This window comes from Dreissena polymorpha, chromosome 16, assembly GCF_020536995.1.
Source record: "Dreissena polymorpha isolate Duluth1 chromosome 16, UMN_Dpol_1.0, whole genome shotgun sequence".
In the NCBI taxonomy this organism is placed as follows: Eukaryota; Metazoa; Mollusca; class Bivalvia; order Myida; family Dreissenidae; genus Dreissena; species Dreissena polymorpha.
In genome coordinates this window covers 14,552,455-14,572,670 of record NC_068370.1, presented here as the reverse complement: position 1 = coordinate 14,572,670, position 20,216 = coordinate 14,552,455, and positions in this window count along the sequence as shown.

Sequence of the window (20,216 nt, the reverse complement as noted above, 5' to 3'; positions counted from 1 at the left end):
TACTACGACTGGCGACGACGACGAGACTACTACTATTACTACGACGACGACTACGACTATTACACTACAACAACAACACTACTACACCACAACAACACTACTACTACTACTACTACTACTACTACTACTACTACTACTTCTACTTCTACTACTACTACAACTACTACTACTACTACTACTACTACTACTACTACTACTACTACTACTACTACTACTACTACTACAACTACTACTACTACTACTACTACTACTTCTACAACAACAACAACTATTACTACTACTACTTCTACTTGTACTACAACTACTACTACTACTACTACTACTACTACTACTACTACTACTTCTACTACTACTACTACAACTACTACTACTACTACTACTACTACTACTACTACTACTGCTACTACTACTACTTCTACAACTACTACTATTACTACTATTTGTTGGGACAATGGTTTAGTGGTAAGATGCTGGTCCAGGGATCGGAAGGTCCCTGGTTCGAATCCCGCCCAGGGCATTGAATTTTTCTGAGCAAAAAATTAAGCCCACGTTTGTTCCTCTCCACCCAGGTGTATAAATGGGTACCTGTGAGGGAAATAAGTCAATGTGCCGTGGCTGCCTTGTGCGCCATATGTAAACGGACGACTTAAATCCCAGTGATCGGGGGCTTAATGTCGAAGACTGCTGAAAATGCATACGTTATCGAAGCAGACTATAAACCGCACCTTTAACCTTTAGCTTTACTTCTACTACTACTACTACTTCTACTACTACTACTACTACTACTACTACTACTACTACTACTACTACTACTACTACTACTACAACTACTACTACTACTACTACTACTACTACTACTACTACTACTACTACTACCAATACTACTACAACTACTACCAATACTACTACTACTACTTTTACTACTACTACTACTACTACTACTAATACTACTACTACTACTACTACTACTACTACTACTACTACTACTACTACTACTACTACCACTACTACTACAACTACTACCAATACTACTACTACTACTTCTACTACTACTACTACTACTACTACTACTACAACTACTCCTCCTTCTCCTACTACTACTACTTTGTCGCATATTGTGCAATACCTGCTTTCGCATAACGTGGCTCAATTGTGTCTTTGATCAAATCGTCTTCAGCAAGTTAATAACATAATCACAATCTTTGAGTTTGAACAATTTTTCTGAATTTTTCTGAAAACTGATTTTCATTGTCATGCCTATATTATCGAACAATTTATAATATGCATGATAAACGGATACAAATTTTGGTCGAGATAAGTTCGATTGTCGCTGAAATGTGTTTGAGCGATTAGAGTACGAATTTTTTTGGACATTATAAATATAACTTACAGGGAAGCTTACTCAGAGATCGTGATTTGATTAGTTATGAAGGAACGTCGATGAGTGTCGGAATAATTCAATTAAAGGCGACATTTGTTATATGAGTAAATCCCATTTACTTAGGGCATTTTATTTATGGGGTCGCTTGAAAATTCACCACAGGACATTTGCGATGTAATCGATTGGGTTAAGAATAATAGTCGGATTAGACAGAGGTGAATCGCACGGAGCATGTAAAAACGATACGCTGTATTTGCTTATCTTGTTTTCGAAATCCGCATAGTGGTTCATTCACTTATATGTATTGCTGAAATAAACGCCTGGCAAATACATGTTTTTATTTTCAAAATAAGTTTTCCAAGAAGAAAAAAGACTCAAGAAAGGCGTGGCATTTTACTGTTTTCAAGAACCCTTCTTTTCTTATTTCAGCTGTGCTCTTTGCAAACCGGGCAAACTCTGCATGTATTCAGAGAGTACTCTCTCCGCTATTATGGATTATTTTATTTTTATTTAAAGAAAGTAAATTTAAATAATTACAAACGAATGTCCAGTCTTTGAGGAAAGTGTCGTTTCTAAAAAGGCTAATATGGGACGAAACTTTACGCACATGCATTAAGCCCGGTTTTCACAGAGAGCGGCTGAATTACTGACTCGTAGTATGTAGACGTGTTCCACGATACTGTTAAGGATTATTCTTAATAAAGACATTTGGCTTCGCCAAAAGTCTATGAACTAGACGTACTGCTATCTGCAAAGTCTGCGATGCAAAAGAGTTGAGCCGCTTAAGTGTACTACTGGGATCTGGGCAGACGATATTGCTGCACAAAGGTGTACTTTTCTTAATTGAGTTGATGACTATCTATTGATACAAAGAATCCACCGATCATTTAAAGCCAATATCACGTATTCCCATAGTATCGGCCCTCCTTGTAGTGTTATGACTTTAAAGGTGCCTTTTCACGTTTCGGCAAAATGACAAAATTAAAAAAAATGTTTCAGATTCGCAAATTTTTGTTGTACTTGTGATATTTGTGAGGAAACGATATTTGCTTATATAAACATAGTGTAAAATTAATTAAAAATTGTATAAGCGCGGATGGCCGAGGGATCTAGGCGATATACTTTTACTACATGGGTCAGTGGTTCAAACCCAGTTGAGGGTTACTTTTTTCTGTCTTTAATTTTATTCTTGTTTTTTTTTTACTGCAGCTTTTTAGATCAAATGTTAACGTTTATAAATATAAAGCATTTAATGACAAACTTCAATACACACCAAAATCTGTGAAAAGGCCCCTTTAACACTCACAAAAAACTCAAGAAGTGCTGGATTTTTTCTCGATTTTATCCCCACACTTTTCGGAGAAAAAGTAGGCATTATGTGGTTATCTCCGCCGTCCGTCCGTCTGTCCTGGCCACTATCTCCTCCTACACTATTAGCACTAGAACCTTGAAACTTACACACATGGTAGCTATGAGCACTTTTGCGACGGTGACGGCTACGGAAGTTTGATCTCACCCCTGGATCGAAAGATATGGGGGTTGGGCCGGGTCAGAGATTTTCCTGCGACCGCGATTCGAAAAGGGCTCATTACTACTGTGTCCTTTCAGATATTGCTTTCATATTTGGTATGCATGTTTATCTAGACAACACTTTTCCATGCGCATACAATTTTCCACCCCTGTGACCTTGACCTTGAACTTAAGGTCAGCGTTCAGGTTTCGAAATCTGCAACCGCGATTCAAAAAAGGCTCATAACTAATGTGTCCCTTCAGATATTGATTAATATTTGGTATGCATGTGTATCTGGACAACACCTTTCAATGCGCATTAAATTTTTGACCCCTGTGTTCTTGACCTTAAACTTGAGGTCAGCGTTCAGGTTCCGAAATCTGCGACCGCGATTCAAAAAAGGCTTAAACCTGCCGTGTCCCTTCAGATATTTCTTTCATATTTGGTGCGCATGTGCACCTGGACAACACCTTTCAATGCGCATGATTTTTTTGAATTTGGGGTCTGCGTTAAGGTTTCGTAATCTGCGAAAGCGATTCAAAAAAGCTCATTACGGCGGCGTCCCTTCAGATATTGCTTTTATATTTTGTACGCATGTGTATCTGGAAAAGACCTTTCCATGCGCATAAATGTTTTGACCCATGTGAACTTGACCTTGAACTTAGGGTCCGCGTTGAGATTTTGAAAAAGTAGGCATTATGTAGTTATCTCCGCCATCTGTCCGTCCGTCCATCCTGGACACTTTCTCCTCCTACACTATTAGCACTAGGACCTTGAAATTTACACACATGGTAGCTATGAGCATATGTGCGACAGTGCACTGTTTGGAATTTTGATCTGACCCCTAGGTCAACATTTATGGGGGTTGGGGCCAGGTCAAAGATTTTAACTCGTTTGTTTTAGGTTATTTTACATTAACTTCTTCATTTCTACGCAGATTTACTTCAAATTGATACTGAACATCTCTTATGACAATACGGTCAATTTCAACTATGCATGGCCCCATTACCAACCCTGAGGTGCCCCTGGGTCAAACATGCGGCGTGGGGAAACGCGTCGGCCTCTGCCATGCCATTTCTTGTTAGAAGTTGTAATTTATTTGATAGTAATCCATGACTATTACGACGATTATTCTCATGATTTTTGGTGTTCATTGAAAAGTAGGTCATGTTTATATTCCAGGGTGATGCTTTGATTTTTAAATAACGTAGCACACAATTATGTTAGTTTGTTTATGGTTTAATAGTAGCTGTATCAAATTTTTAATATGAAGCTTATTTATGAATACAATGTAAAAATGTTTTAAGAACAATAAGAGCAACAAACCTAAGTAACCAATCAGATGCGCCAATATTATGAGAGCCCTTATAAAAGGATTCAGTATACTAAAAAATCGTTTCAGATTGGGCTCTACTCTCTAAAAAAATATCATACTTTTTAGTTGACTCGAAGGCATGTTTTACACTTTAATCCATTGTTCTGATTTTATCTTGTCTAGATAGTGGTAGAGCACTACTAAATCCCCGCAATATGATAAACTAAGAGACTAGAGTAAATATGGCACTGATAAAGGTTACATTCAACTAAGAAACGGCCGAAAAAAGTTGCCAAAACAGTCGATTTTGATTTGTGTCAAGTTCTTTCTTGGTTTGAACATGACATTTATTTTTTATTGCATAAATCGATTCCGCTTAGAATGGCTTTTAAGAAAAGGTATAGTTATGAGGGTCTCTATGTGCAAAATCTTGCATTTATTTTCGCTTAAATGTGTCGATTTTACATTGAATTATATAGGGAAACTATTTAGTATGGCAGACTTTGTACATGATACAAGTTACGACAAGAATTCTAGCCAGTATTTTGTCAAAAGAATACCGCTTTAAATGCAGTTTCGGTTATGTCAAAGAATACACATTAAAATACATTTTGACATACAACACATGCGTGTTTTTGTATTTGTTCACTTCCAAAATTTGTATGTATTCAATAAGAATGCTGATAACACGGTAATCAATGCTAAATACTCAAGTAAACAAACATTTCGTGCAATATTGCGAAAAAAGTTAACACATAAGCAATCAATGTTCCTAATCAGGATGATCATTAGACTTTGTGGGTTTTCCCAATTATACGTTACTGGATTAAACAGACCGGTAAGTGGTGTTTTTTCTCCCAAATTACTTTTTAAAACAATTTTTCTTTAGAATGTGCAAAAAAGACAGATTTTTATGCTGCTTATGGCAATGTGAAATACACCGGAATAACTTTATCTAATAAGCATGTGTTCTTATTATAGAATCGCATTAGCAAAACTGAGACTGTGTTCCCACCAGCTTGAGACAGGTAGATTCAATAATGTTGACAGAGTAAGAAGACTTTGTAAACTGTGTAACCTAAATGTAGTTGAATCGGAATTCCACTTTGTACTTTGTTGTCCCTTGTATTTAGATTTAAGACGAAAATATAATATCCCAACTGCTTTTAATACAATGAATAAATTTATTAAGCTTATGTCCTAAAATCAAACAGGAGTTTTAAGACGCCTGGCAAATGTGTTTATTTTTCTACGAAACGACGTTCCCAAATCCTAGATTGTATTGCTCTATAAATATGTTTGGTCAGAGGTATTCATGTATTTGTTTTGCTTTTCGATATGTATGTGTACATAAATATTTTGGTATCATCCACTTTAAACTTTACATGTTGTTTTGCTATGACCATCTCTTTGTAATACTGTATTTGTAAATGGCCAAAGGCATGGATTATGCCGATTTGCCTAATAAAGTATATTATGTATATGTTCACAAATTCTATGTTTACTGGAGTCTATGCGGCTATGCATCAAGCAAGGTGAAATTTTGTCACCGATTTAAGACGTATTCAATGATTTATTCTTATACCTTAAGATATCAACATAAGCTGCAAAAAAATCAGTCTTTTATGCACTTACGATTTTTGCAAACGTATTTTAATAACTTGAGATGTTTGCAAAAATAAAGTCCTTCAGGGTGTGTTTACATTCTGTCCAGCTCTGTATAAGGCCCTGAAAACTCCGTTGATTCTGCACCCGTTAATAGCAATAACCAAAATTTCAATGCTATTTCTTACGACGCTGCCCGAAGCAAGTGTCGTATTCGCTCGTAATTGTCCTGATATCGTGGCGGGAAATTAACATGGAATACATTGTCCCACAAAAAATAACAACGAACTTTAATTTTGTTATCTGATATAATTAAAATTACCGTACCACATCTATTATTAAAATTTTGGCTATTGCTGTAAGGAACACTGATTTTTTATAGGTTAACTTTATTTTACGAAAATATTCGTTTGTTTTGAGTTTTTATATTACTATAATTTCATGTTTGCAGGCTTTATATATGTACGATAATTTGGCAAAGTAAAGTTCTATATAAACGGGTATGATACGCGTATTAACTAATGGACACGTTGCATTCAATATAAACGTTGTGAATAATTTGTTGACGATAAAAATTTATAATGCATTTTTGTTTTAAACTAGCTTGGCATAACTGATCCCGTTCGCAAGACGGTGTGTCCCATGACAGATATGTTTAGGCCGAAGTCAAAACCTAGGTCACTAGCAAGCGACCATTTTCTTTTATAAATTCTCTGACTTCACCATGCAATGTATTTTCGAAATAGTATTCAGAAATGTTATTCTTTATACAAAATTTCGCTGCAAAAGCTTCGCAACCGTTTCAAAGCAGTTTTTATAATATGTATTGAAGTATGTGTCTAAACTTTAAAATAGTGGCCCAACAGTCATGATGTTTTTTTTCAGAAAAAAGTAGTAGTATGAAAATTTAATGACAACACATAATGTACAAAGTGTTTAACTATAACATATAGGGCAATCAAGATCATCCGTTAATCTAATTAAGCTGTTCTAAACAATTAATAGTGTATCCATCCAATAAAGGGATTTCACTAAACATAAATCATGCACATTTTAACTGCACACTTTGGCAAATCAAATGGGCAAATTGACAGTTGCATTTCGAATAAATCCTCACGTGAGTTTTCTCCGGAATGATCGATAAATGTCATGCTTATCCCTATCAATCTTCCACTCCGATATCACAGTGTGTAAACCGATTGAACGTAACCAGAAGGAGCTTTTAGGTTTGTATTACTAGAACTGTCGGTGCTTTTAAAGGCCTACATACTGTCATCTTTATCTTCATCTTTAAATAAGCAAAACCCAACGATCCGTACATCTTATATGCTCCAACATTTGTAATGTGTTATTAAATTGCCATAATAATGACAAATTTGTAACTCGCAAATAGTGAAAAAATCTATTCAGAGCTTTAACCAACTGTCAAAATAACACAATTCAAAGTATGGTCCGTTACTGCAACTAACCACTTTGCATCCAGATTCTGCATTCGCAAACAAAATATCTCCGATCGCATGGTATTACTATTAATGCGCAGCAAAAACACTGTGACGAAGTACATCGGTATTTTCCGTTGCAAAAAGTTACCAATCAGAAGATGTCAAAGCTATCGGAAATTGTTTGATTTTTAATAATACATATTGCGGAGATTAGTATCTTACTTGATACTGAATGGATTTACTTTAAACTTTGACACACACGGAGGCCCGTGTACTTAGGCAAGAACGACCCAGAATCCTTTCTGTACTAATTAGAAATTACTGCAATGCTTGTCTTTATCAAATCTTTGTCAATATTGGAACTAGGTTAGTGTATTATTTCTTCGCAGTTTAGCTATCAATTGGCAAATACGATAAGGACTTGTTTACAAAAGCAGCATTAACATTTAATCCAAATAGCTTAATCATATAATGTTGACAGCCGGTCACCCTTCCTTACTTCCATCTGTTTTCTTCAAAAAAGGTGATTGGTTGGCATCACGGTGTAAAGTGTTTTAACGACCACAACATTTGAGCAAAATCGCCCCACCAGTACTTTGAGTACTTTGATTGTAATAATATGTCCGCTTTTGTATAAAATGCGATTCATTCTAAGAATGAGACAAAATATACTTACAGACCTTTTTATACATCACAACTTTAACCCTCTATAATAGCCACTTTACTAACTGAAAAGATTCATTCTCAATCTCAGTGTTCTATATACTAACGATAACAAGGCTTTGTCGTTAACATTTATAAATGTACTAACGATCCAGTGCAGTTTTTTGAGTGCGTAGGTTTTTTTGTGGGATCCTACGAAGGGTCGTTTGGGTTTTCTAGACAAGAGAGAAATTAGCGTGCCCAGGTGTATTGATGCTGAGTTACAACGTCCGTTTGATCACATGTGGTTAGCGTGTGCTTATGATATAAATGAGCAAAACATGATTTTGATTGAAAAAATATCAAATTGGAACAAAAAGTCAACTTGTCTGGAAAAAAAATTCAATTAAATATTTAACAACCAAATTTTGTAGGATTTTATTTTTGGGTTTAAGTATCATATTATGAAAACTAGTATCATTTTGTATCATATTTTGAAAATAAAGTAAAAGTTAAGGTCCATAATGAACAAAAAAATACCTTAATTAATAAAAAAAAGTAAAATTAACAGTGGTAAAATTATTGTCACACGTGGTTAGGCTCTTTTCATGTGGTTGGTTATGAAGGCAGGTATTTGATCCAGCTATGCTGGTTCCAGTCAGTTAAATTGGGAACTTTGCAGGGACAATGCCCTTTACTCTGTGAAAATTTCAGTCTTGGAATTTATATATAAGTGTATATAGTAATGACATGCATAAGTTTAAAAGCCACCAATAACATACATTATCATCAATTGTTATTTTGAAAATTACTTCAAAGGTCGCGGTATAAAATTGGATAAGGTGTCCATCTAGCTATTAAAAGGTCACAGGTTTGATCCTCCTGTTTTTTAATTGTCTAACAAGTACTGGTTCTTTACAGGCTATTATTGATTATTATTATGTATTATTATTATGATTATTACTATTATTATTAAAAATGTCCTGAAAATAAACATTTTACACAATTATTTATTTTACCGTTCCAGTCGTGTTGGTTACATAATTATTTTAAAAGCGCCATTACTATGAAATACTAAGTACATTGTGTACATATTGCATTGTACCACTACATACATGATGCTGAGGATAGCTCCGCATGATGAGAATAAATGACATGTTTTATTTTACAAGTTCACTGACAATCTCACTTTCATTTAATGACTTCAAAAAAGGAGGGAATCTATTCCACTGTCAGTCTATGCCACTCATTATTAAATGGTCTCTGCTTTTCGTAATTACAATTGAAAACACTTTATGTATCGAATTCTCTAGTAATTCAAACAACATCTCTGTCATTTGTCAATTTCAACTTGAATTTCAATGCTAACAGGCTCGGCCATTTCAGGAAATCGTCCAACAATATCGTTTTATGTACAAGAGCTTGATTTTTGCACTAAATACAGAGTGATTTGAAAGATTCTGTTATTGGGTATACAATCGCGTGTATTAATGAATGCTTGAACATGTGTCTTGACGGTTGTGAATGATTTCTGTACAAACCTTCTGACAAAGAAGAACCTATATCAATCAAATTTCGTAATGCTTATATAAAAAATGCACCAAAAAGCAGGTCTTTGGTCGTTTGAGGATGTCATGTTTGTGTGTTCTATCATTTGCTAGCTCGTTTGCATTTTTAAACTGTTTTTGATCATTGAATAATATTTTGAAGAATGAATAATAAAGCTCATAAACCTATAACTTAAGACAATGAAATATAGTGGTAGTAATAGTCAGTCAGTACGAGTTACAAAACTGAAATTTTAAACAATTGTATGCTAATAGAAAATCCGAAATAAAAACTGATAAAGAATTAATGTCGACAAACCATTTTCTTTCAAATCTGAGAAATATATTTTCAAAAGTATGTTTATGTGTTAGGTTTCGATTCCTCTGTGTTTAACATACTTTTTTATTCACGCAATTCCACTTAAGCAGCAAATAGGAGCATGTGTAAGAGATTCTTGAACAACATGGAGGCCAGAATGGTTTATTTTCGAAAGTTCGGTATATGAAGGACTCTTTTTCATCAATACTTTCTGTGTAAAAGGCTTTATAGCTATTATTTGAAAATATATTTGGTATTTTTCTGAATCATTTTTCCATTAACTGTTTTTTGTCTTGGTTATTTTGTTCAAGTGTATACATATTTTTCGGTTTTGCTGATTTTTAAGCTGTGTGGCGTTCTGTGCAAAGTTTGAGTCCATTATATTGAGCCGAATGGGTAGGGATGTGAGCCATCCGTGGTGTAGTATTGAGCTGAAAAGGATGATGTTTACGGCCTTCATTGTTCATTTTTCTAGCCGTTGTGGTCTGAGTTTTATAGCTACCTGCGCTAAAGTAATAAGCCGCAAGTGGTGGTATTTCATCTGTTTAAAGAGGAGTTTGATTCACCAAAGGATTGGTTGCAGCAGATTGCTGCTGGTGTCTTTTTAAGAATGATGGTCTTGAAAAAAGCTCTTTGAACTTCACAAAACGATTTCAATGTAGTTATTATGCTGGATGTTTTTTCTAAAAAAGTATTTTATTTCTCTTTGTATAATTATAAAAAAGCTGCTTAAACAATCCATATTCTTTGGTTATATACATGTATTGGTTCGTTCTTGGTTTGTCGTCAGGTCATTATATGAAAAAATACCACCCAACCCCACAATAATTTATAAAAAAGATATTTGATCTGATCATGTAAAGTAGAAGATCATGTATAACATATCTAAAACTTATCAAAATCGGACCACCGTAATTTTTTTTACAGATGGCGCAAAAGATGGCCGCCAAAACCTATTCATGATGAATACTATGTGACTATCCACTAATATTTAATTATTTTGGTGTCTATTTTTTCGCGAGAGGGGGACGGGGGAAAAGCATATATTCAGAAAATACAAAGGTATGTCAGTCTTTTACGTAATAGAGACATCCAACATGGCGTCCAAATGACCGCTAACATAATAACCGCAAGTGCATAACTATTGACTCAAACGTGTTATTCTTTTTTCGCAAGTTTTATAACAAATAGTTAATCATGTTTTGTTTTAAACATATATCCCCAGTAATCCTTGTTTACAAATAAATCCATTGAGGCTATAGCGTCGTAAAAATATATAAATACAGACCACTTTTGTACAAACATATCAGACCTGCGTGTGCTAAACACTGTCTAATACTGTTTTTATTTTTTGTTTCAAAGGTTGTGACAACGATGCCAGTATATTGGCCAAATTCTGTGCATATTGCAGCATATTAAACAGAGCATTAAACACGTAATTAAGGTTTCTTTTTTATATATGATTTCATAATGCGAACACATCAAGATAAGATTTGTGTCCAATATGGAAAGAGCAGATTGAGATTTCAAAGAATAACTGGGTTGCTGTTCAGTGGTAGGCAGGGAAGAGAATAAATGGAGCCAGTTTGAAGCGGAAAGATGATCTAGTTATTAATGCTTGCACTCATGAACATACAACATGTCGTCAGCAGTACACATATGATTCAAACATTAAAAGCATATTCTCTGGTTGTAAGATTGAATTAGACAAAGGGCATTTTAGATGTGTACATATTGACTATTTTGAGAGATTCACGTTCAGCTGAATGGAGACTTACTGTTAAGGGCCGGATTGAATACTTTTTACGAGATTTACATGCAGCATACTTTATCATTATTCATGTAGTTGAAATTTTCGATCCTTCAATTCTGTTCCGATAGAGTTTAAAAATCCGCCCCGGTATCAAAGGCAGAAACTCCTCGTCGTCCTAAAGTTGACGATAAATTTTAAGCATTTCAGAAGATGTGTTTTAATCTAGAATTTTACAGTGAAGAAAAACTAATTATTACGTATTTGAAATAAATAATGCGAGGGTACATTTGCAATCATGATTTTTAACCATATGATAACTACTGTTTGAAAAAGCATCTTAAAACACGTTTCAGTGATACTTTTTTATTGTCCTCCGGGATAATATTCGGACGATTTTGTAACGATGAAAGAACACACATCGGGAAAATTGAGATCAAAATACAAGCAAAAAGGTGAGGAATAAGATGAAGAGTTCCAGAAACGAGCTATCATTCAAACTGTTTCATGAGTTTATCAAAGGTGATATTAAGTTAGAGGTTATTACCTTGACGAATCGGTATTCGAGTAGTTAGGGTTCAAAGCTTGAGTCAGCTCTATCATTCGTCCGACTTGTTTGCGAACACTACTGGATATATTATTCTATGTGAGACACACGACGAACGATTGCGGCAGTTGGAAATGCTATTATTCAAGCAGTTCGTCCACGAGTTATCATTGCACCACTACAAGTGGCACTTGCTGTACAAATCCATCACCTGTATCGTTCAAAGTTAATTGACGAAACTCTTCACGAAATTGGATTTGGTTCCTCATACTCATTAGTTATGAGATTTGGGGAAAATGCAGCGGATTTTGTGCAAATTTATATCCCGGGTATATGTCTTTTCTTTTTGCCGCTGATAATGTTGACCACAATATTATCACCGTTTACGAAAAAGATCCTTTTAATTGGACGGGTGTCATTGCATGTAAAACCCTCAAATCAAGGACGAACTTTCTGATTCCGCAAAAACAGAACTTAGAGCTGAACACTAGAAATAAGATGCAAATTACTATGTTGGGGTTGGCAAGGCATGCCTATCATGATATAATATTTGAGGACGTGCTGTGATTTATGGATTATAACAAGAGGGTCGATATTTGTGGGGAAGTCTTCTTCAGCTTAAGGCAGGCAACAACGAATAGGCATACACGTATACATATTTTGCACCAGGAAAGCCAGCAACCTGGGCAGCCGTTAATCAAATTCTTGCCTAATGTCAATATGTACTCTGGGGACAAATCGTGCATATTGTCAACCTTAGACTTTGTTTGCAATCTTGCTTAACCTTCCCACCATTGTAAATAAACCCTTGTATTGAAAGGCTGCCGAAATCATCAACGTTGTTGCCTGTAAATAATTGTTGTGATTTTCGGATGTGTTCATACACTTATGAAGTTGCTGAGTGCCATTCGATCTCACATGAAAATAAAAGTTCTCAAAACCATATTTGAGACTGTCTATGGGCAATGTGCAATTGTGCATATTACGGCATGGAAAGCTGTCCAGAGGGCTTTGCGGGGCCGTTTTCTTGTTGACAAGGCTGATGAGTTGTACTCTTTCCTTCTTAGGGGCGTGAAGACACTAGCAGATGCTACATGTATTGAGATTTTGATCAAAATCGAGACGGTGACAGAGATGAAGACACATGAGCTTGCCCAGCCCTAAATGACAAGCCAATGCGGCTGTATTATCAGCCTATGGTAATCATGGCAAGAATCTTGATTAAGGCAGAGCGAACATATCCGATTGTCCATCTGTCTTTGTTTTAGTTTGGCACTTCAATTATCTGTGATCTGCTTTATTAATATCTTAAGCAAATGAGCAGCCTAGAGGAAACGAACCCAGAAGTTCATTTAAAGGTTCGTTGATGGTTTCCACGTTGTTCGTAGGAGCAATAAGTAATGGGCTGGTTTATGCAGTGAACTTGTCATTGAGAAAACATTAAAAGATCCCAGTTGGTCTTACTCGCGGCATGGGGATGTCCGAGGAACTGCAAACCCTTTGGACTTTAATCTGCACCTGTAACATCCGAGTACAACAGTGCAATTCAGGAAGTAACAGAACTCGCCAATGCTTCAAGTCCACAACACACAGACTCAACTGAGGCGCGCATCAAAAGAGATGCTTCTAATCTCGAGAAAAAGTAGACAAAGATTACAACCCTATCACCCTGCAAAACTGATCCTACACTGAGAAACATTGTCATTGGGATAGTTGCTTGGTAGAATGTATATGTTCTTGTATTTCAGGGGGTTTGGAACAAAATCATTTAATATATGGTAGGAAAATCAGCCTTTGTTTATTAATTGAAGAGAACTTACAGAGCTAAAACAATTTGTGATAGCTCCGCTGTAAAGATTGCTTCTGCCAGTGCTATTGATCCTGGCCTTCTCTTCAATCGTTTCCTGATAGTTCCAAAATCTGGAAATCTTTCCCTTGAAGAGGTATTGTCGCATGAACTGAGCCCCCATTCTTCTGCCCTCTTTGACGTCAAGTGTATACTTCGTAAAGCCTCAAAGAAGGCAATTATAAATCATGCTGAAAACGAGGTGATGCTGAACTGTTTTCCTGAAACAGATTTTTACTTGCTTGATAGTGACTCTTTGCGCCAATATTTACCATGGAAAGAGGAAGATACATATAACGCAATAGCCGAATCTTATGCATAATTTTCTGTAAGGCATTAAGGACAAGCGACAGTTGTGTTTCTACAGATGGTCCTTGTATTAAAGACAACGCACGCCAGAGCCGAGAAAAAAGTAAACCCTATTGTGAGTTTACAAACGAAACAGGAACCTCAAGAAAAAGAATGCATTTTTGCATCGTGATAAGAAAAGGCAGTTATGATTGCTCTGATCAGCATAGCTCTGACTTAATTGGAATGTTATGTTATTGTGACACCAGGAGATTCAGACGTTATTATCGTTAAAGCAACAAAAGAACGATCCCGTAATAGCACCACAACGTTAATCGGCGGTACTGATTTGCTGATATTGCTCCTGCATTACTCCGAACGGGACAATGGTAACATCTACTTCCGCTCTGATGTAAACAAACCGTCCAAGGAAAACAACGTGCATAATTTCAACCTTTTGAAAGAATTTTTAGGAGACGAAGTGTGAACTGAATAATTTGTGTGCAAACTCCGGCTGTGATTCCACTTTAAAGATTTTCGGCATTGGTAAAACGTCATTCGGAAATAAATAAAGCCTGTTCCTATCATCAAGTCACGTGCTAGTTCATTCCTCGTGCAAAACTGGTCTAAAGAGGAAAAATCACATCTTGACAAATGCTTGGTGGTGGATCTGTTTTGTTGCAAGGCTAATGATTCCTTATAATCACTGCGCCATGATATTTTCACAAAGAAAGTGGCTACTGCCCAAATCTTCGTAACTCTTGAGCGACTTCCCCCAATATTGCATGCAACAGATTTTCATTGCCAACGCGTATACTTTCAAATCATTTTATGGATGAGGATGGTGAAAAATATGATACCCACTGAATGGGTATTTTAATCGCGACTCATAACAATGCTGCACCTGAAAACTGTGACAATCGAAACAATTCACGAGATCTGTATGGAGGATAAGGATGACGAAACAGATAGTTAGCGCTCTGAGACAAATTTTAATAGATAATGACTATGGAGTTTGACATATAAATCATCACCTTTGAGTCAAACGTTATGGACTTGTGGACCTTCATATTGTGGCGGCGGCCCCATTTTTGACGCCATGTTGGATTCTGTTTTACATTATACACGTCCACTATGTCTGGTGATTCTGAAATGTTCTCTGACCCCCGAAACCTAGTTATAAACACACACATAATCAAATGGAAATGGGTAGTTACATATGTATTATTATAAATATGTTTTGGCGGCCATCTTGGCGGCCTTTTGAACGATTTTTTTCCCCAAAGATCCGAATGCGTTAAGCTTTTGACATGTTATGAAGTACCTTCCACCTAAGCAGGACCTATAACTTTAAATTGTGTAGTTGTTGTTGTTTTTTTTCTTGGGTGGGGGGGAGGGGGTCAAAGTATTTTTCGGACTGACTATGGGAAAAATTGATATTGATAAGACAGCAGTTGATTTACTCATTAGTAAATAAGATTATTTAATTTCAATTATATTTTTGTCTCTTTTGTCCGTGCTTTATAGTACGGTACTCTATTTCGATTGAATGCCCGATTACGTGACAGCCGTTAAGTATTAAGTTGCACGTGATACCCGCCAACTATATCACTGTTGTATTCATTATCTTTGTCGGGAATATGTGTATATGCTTGATGATTTAAGTTTTACATACTATTTATTAGTTTTCATATTTTAGAGTAATGGAGCGCGTAGTTTATATTTCACATTTTAATTACAATTTAAATATCTTATATGGAATTTTTATTATCGTGTTTTGAAGTTTCCTTTCAGTGTTTTTTATCGTTATTGGCATGCGCTAGTCGTCGACGGGACCGCTGTTGCGGACATCTTTAAGCAAACCCTTAGCCCGTTGGTTAGTAATGGGGTCTGTGAATGGCATCTACTTTGAATTTAAATGTTTAAAAATGCTATAGACGCAAAATAATTCGTGTTTTTTTCTTTTTTGTTTCGAAAATCTTATTTATTACAGAATAAGTGTTTTACCAATGATTTATTTAAGTTTTTACGATTGTAATTGGATTATTGTAAAACACTCAATTTTATAAGCTAAGCAATCTGCCTTCATGAAAGATAGAAACTTGTCGACGTTTCCGTTTTATTCTTCTCGATGCAACACTCTAAATATTGTTCAGTGTAATCCCTCTGCGGATTCTAAGACTTATTTTCTTGGACAGTTTTTTCGGGTCATGGTTCAGAGTTCATCATGATTTAAAAACAAGTAAGACATTATCCTAAAAAAAAATGCCGGACCTACAGATCTAGCAGTATTTCTGACAAACCTTTGGGGACCGTCAGACACATTTAATAATGACAAATTTGAAACTTTCACATACCAATGAACATCGGACAAGATTTCATTCATATATGTCTGCATTGGCCTTATGAGGGTTATCTTTGTCCGTTGCACACAATAAAACCATATGGCTTGTAGCTTAGGAATGGTTAACGAAGAAATCGTCCACATTAGGTATTCCCTGTGGGTAAAATAACTACGGCTGAATAACGGACATGAAATAACAGTACTTATAGTTTAATAACAATGGCATATATGAGTACATGTGCACTAAGCACTCTCGATAATATTCAGTGCATGTGGAAGCTAGAGTGCATATAAATTTTGTGTCATATAATTATTGGCTTTAATATTTCCACAATGTGAAAGCACCATATCTCTAGGGAATGTCCCTTCTTGTGCCGTTAAAAATATAATCACTTTTTTTTAAGATGCAATAAGATTGAGTGAAAACCAAAGCTGTATTGTTTTACCAAAGAAAACATAAAGCACATGTTTAATACGATGTATCTTACAAAGAAAGCGGAAACGGCACGCACTAAATCGCAGACAATCGCCACAATCGTACTAAAAGCGTTAATATTGTTTTGTGTTAAACTAAGTGAAGAGGAAGAGGTATTAAGTGAAATGCTCAGTTATTTGAGGAAGTCGTTTATTTTGCCTATGTATGTTGCTTACAGTAATAAATTGGTCATGTGAAAACTTTGATTTAACAACAAAGTTTAACTATTCCATAAATAATATAATATAATATAAAGAAGTGAAACTCCAGCTGCTGGAGCAGTATTGAATTTTCATTAAAAACAATTAGTTGGTTCTTTATTTAAGGCAAGTGACCGATTGCCCAAACAGTACAAAACAGCACAATACAGCACAATACAAACCAACATAAACACAAAATATGAATAAAGCTGGGGTCACCGCCTTGGAACGGTCAATGCAAAGCATTGGGGGTTTAAACCTGGTTATAGAGCGCTCAACCTCACACTTGGCCCAGCAATATCCATAATACATTTAAGTGTAAATAAAAGTTAACGTCATAGCATTGTAACTCAAATTAAACAATAATAAAAGGGAATTAAAACGCATTGAACGAAGCACCATACTAGTAAATTACATGATATTTCGCCACGTTTTTACAAATCACATCATTAATAACGTTTCGTTTAGAACGAGAATATGTCCCATGCAAAACAATCAAAATTATTTATTGCGAAATTGAAAAAAAAACAACATAATCTTTGTTCCCTTTTTCGTCTTTTAGATAACTAGCTATACGTTTAAAGTAATAACTAGTCGGTTGGTCTTATGAATGAATGCCATCTATTGCACGCAATCACAACATCGTTTCATCGGTTTATGCACTGTAGAGATACGATTGAAGTTAATTCTCCAAGCTAATCACGTAAGAAATCGTGGGCGATTTGGATACAATGTAACCCATCACGTATCCTGTCAGTCGTCCACTTCCAGACACAGAGACCTCCAAGTGCTAAGCTCAATAGATTAGATTAGACAAAATCATTAGATTTATTTAAATTAAGTAATATAACAATGCAAAACAAAATAAAATTTAGATACTATCTCTGGCATTGAATTTCAGGAAAATATACAGTAGTTATTCATGGATTGATGTTATACGAATATTCTACCTTTATGTATTATCTTCTTTGCAAGTGCAAGAGTAAACATTCTTTGAACGTACACATTAATTATTAATAAACACGTATTTTATATCTATATTGATGAAAAAACACTTGTATAAAAAAGATGTCATGCTGATTGCGTTTAGCCAGAAATCTTATAAAGTAACTAGGTTACAGGATAATATCTCTCAAATATTTTATGCAGTATTGCTTTATTAAATTATTGAATTGTTGAAAACGAACGGAAACATAAGAGTTGTAAAACTATCAATTTCGCTCCATAACTGGGTTGCGTTGGTTTGTTCATTGTTCGGAAATAAAATTTTATTAAAAGTTTGCCATTTGTCATTTATTTCAGCACTGTGTATTTAGCGTATCCTTGACTGAACCGAAATTAATTAGCACCCGTTAGTTTATGAAGATTTTGTGGTTGCGGATTACTGCCATTCGTTCTTGCTTATTTGCGTTTTTGACGAGCTCCAACAAGAAAACACGCCAGAACGACTAATATACTTGCTGAGACGACAATTAGGAATAATTAAGCTGTTCGTGTAAGCGTGTTTCATTGGCGCGAAAACGCCATCACGCGAAAGCGTCAAACAAGTGCGCCGATACGCAAAATTGTGATATTTGTCGGTCTTGAGTGTCAGCGTGTCCTTCGTTTTGGCGCCCTTCAAACCAACCAGTACGAAACAACACACTTATGGGCCCCAGCACGCCAAAACAGACATTATAATTAGAAAGTGGCCGTGCTCTTTGAAAATGTGGTTTAATGCATGTGCGCAAAGTGTCTAAGCAAAAATCTTTTTGGCGAAAGCGTATTCCCTGATTAGCCTGTGCGGACTGCACATGCTAGTCTGTGACGACTCTTTACGCACATGTATTAAATACCGTTTTCAAAGAGTATGGTTCAAATATATGTGACGTGTTGTCGTACTGGCGGGTACCACCATGTCATGTTTGCGTCTCTGATTTGTCTACCTCGGATGGTTGCGGGTATGAAAGAAGCAAACAAGCGTTCACGATAAAATGAATTTTTGATAGTAAAATTTGTCGCTCTTACGTGTGCTGGTGTTTGGGTCCTTCAATCAAAATGTGTCGAATTATATAAAGATATCCTTTAGTGGTATTTATTTTAGACTACTTTGACGTGTTTTAAGTTTTCAACATGAATCGGAAATAACATATTCTATTCATTCTATAATGCAACGACGTGTTATAACACTTTAGACGTAACTGTGTCTGTATCATTGAAATGTACATAATGGATTATTGGCTTTGTAAAGGCGAATAAAATGCAGCGGGATATACAAATGAAGATGATTCTTGTTACGCGATCGTAATGTGATTAATTATAGATTAAACAGCTTTCAGTATTTGAATACCCATCAATAAAATGTTCTTTTTGTGATACACTGACATTTAATAATCATTATGACATTGGCATTTCATTTATTGGCTCGCAAACCAACTGGACAAATACCATTTGAAAGTTAATGAATTATGGATATCAAATGTAGGATATAATGGAGAACTCTTAACTATGTATTGATCCAACCAACAATATCACGATGACCCGTTTGACAATAATTGCACAACGGGTATTTTGTGTTTGTTTTTATAACATGTAATACGCAAAAATGACATTGAATAATTCGTTTTGGTATATGTGTAATATGTTGATGAACATAATTGCTGATCATATGTAGTTGGTAGTATTCAATATAAAGATTACGTCGGATGGTTTGAAATTGTGGACTTGCCGAAAAAGATCTAGCATATAACGTTATATGAATTACGCGGTCGACATTTTTATATATTTCTTGTATTATTTATTTAGACGATTAGTGTTTGCCAATATCAGTTTAACCAGTTCGTTCAAAAAAACAACCTTCCTGCAGGTAAAGCAATATATGTCATGCTGACAAACGCCTATCGATTCAGTAATTTAAGTGCTTTTATCATTTGTATCATCAAAGTTTTAACTACAGTAACTGATTTGCAGTCTTAAATAAGGAAGGATGCGGGGTGGGGGGCATGCGTGTACAGAGGCTAACTCTT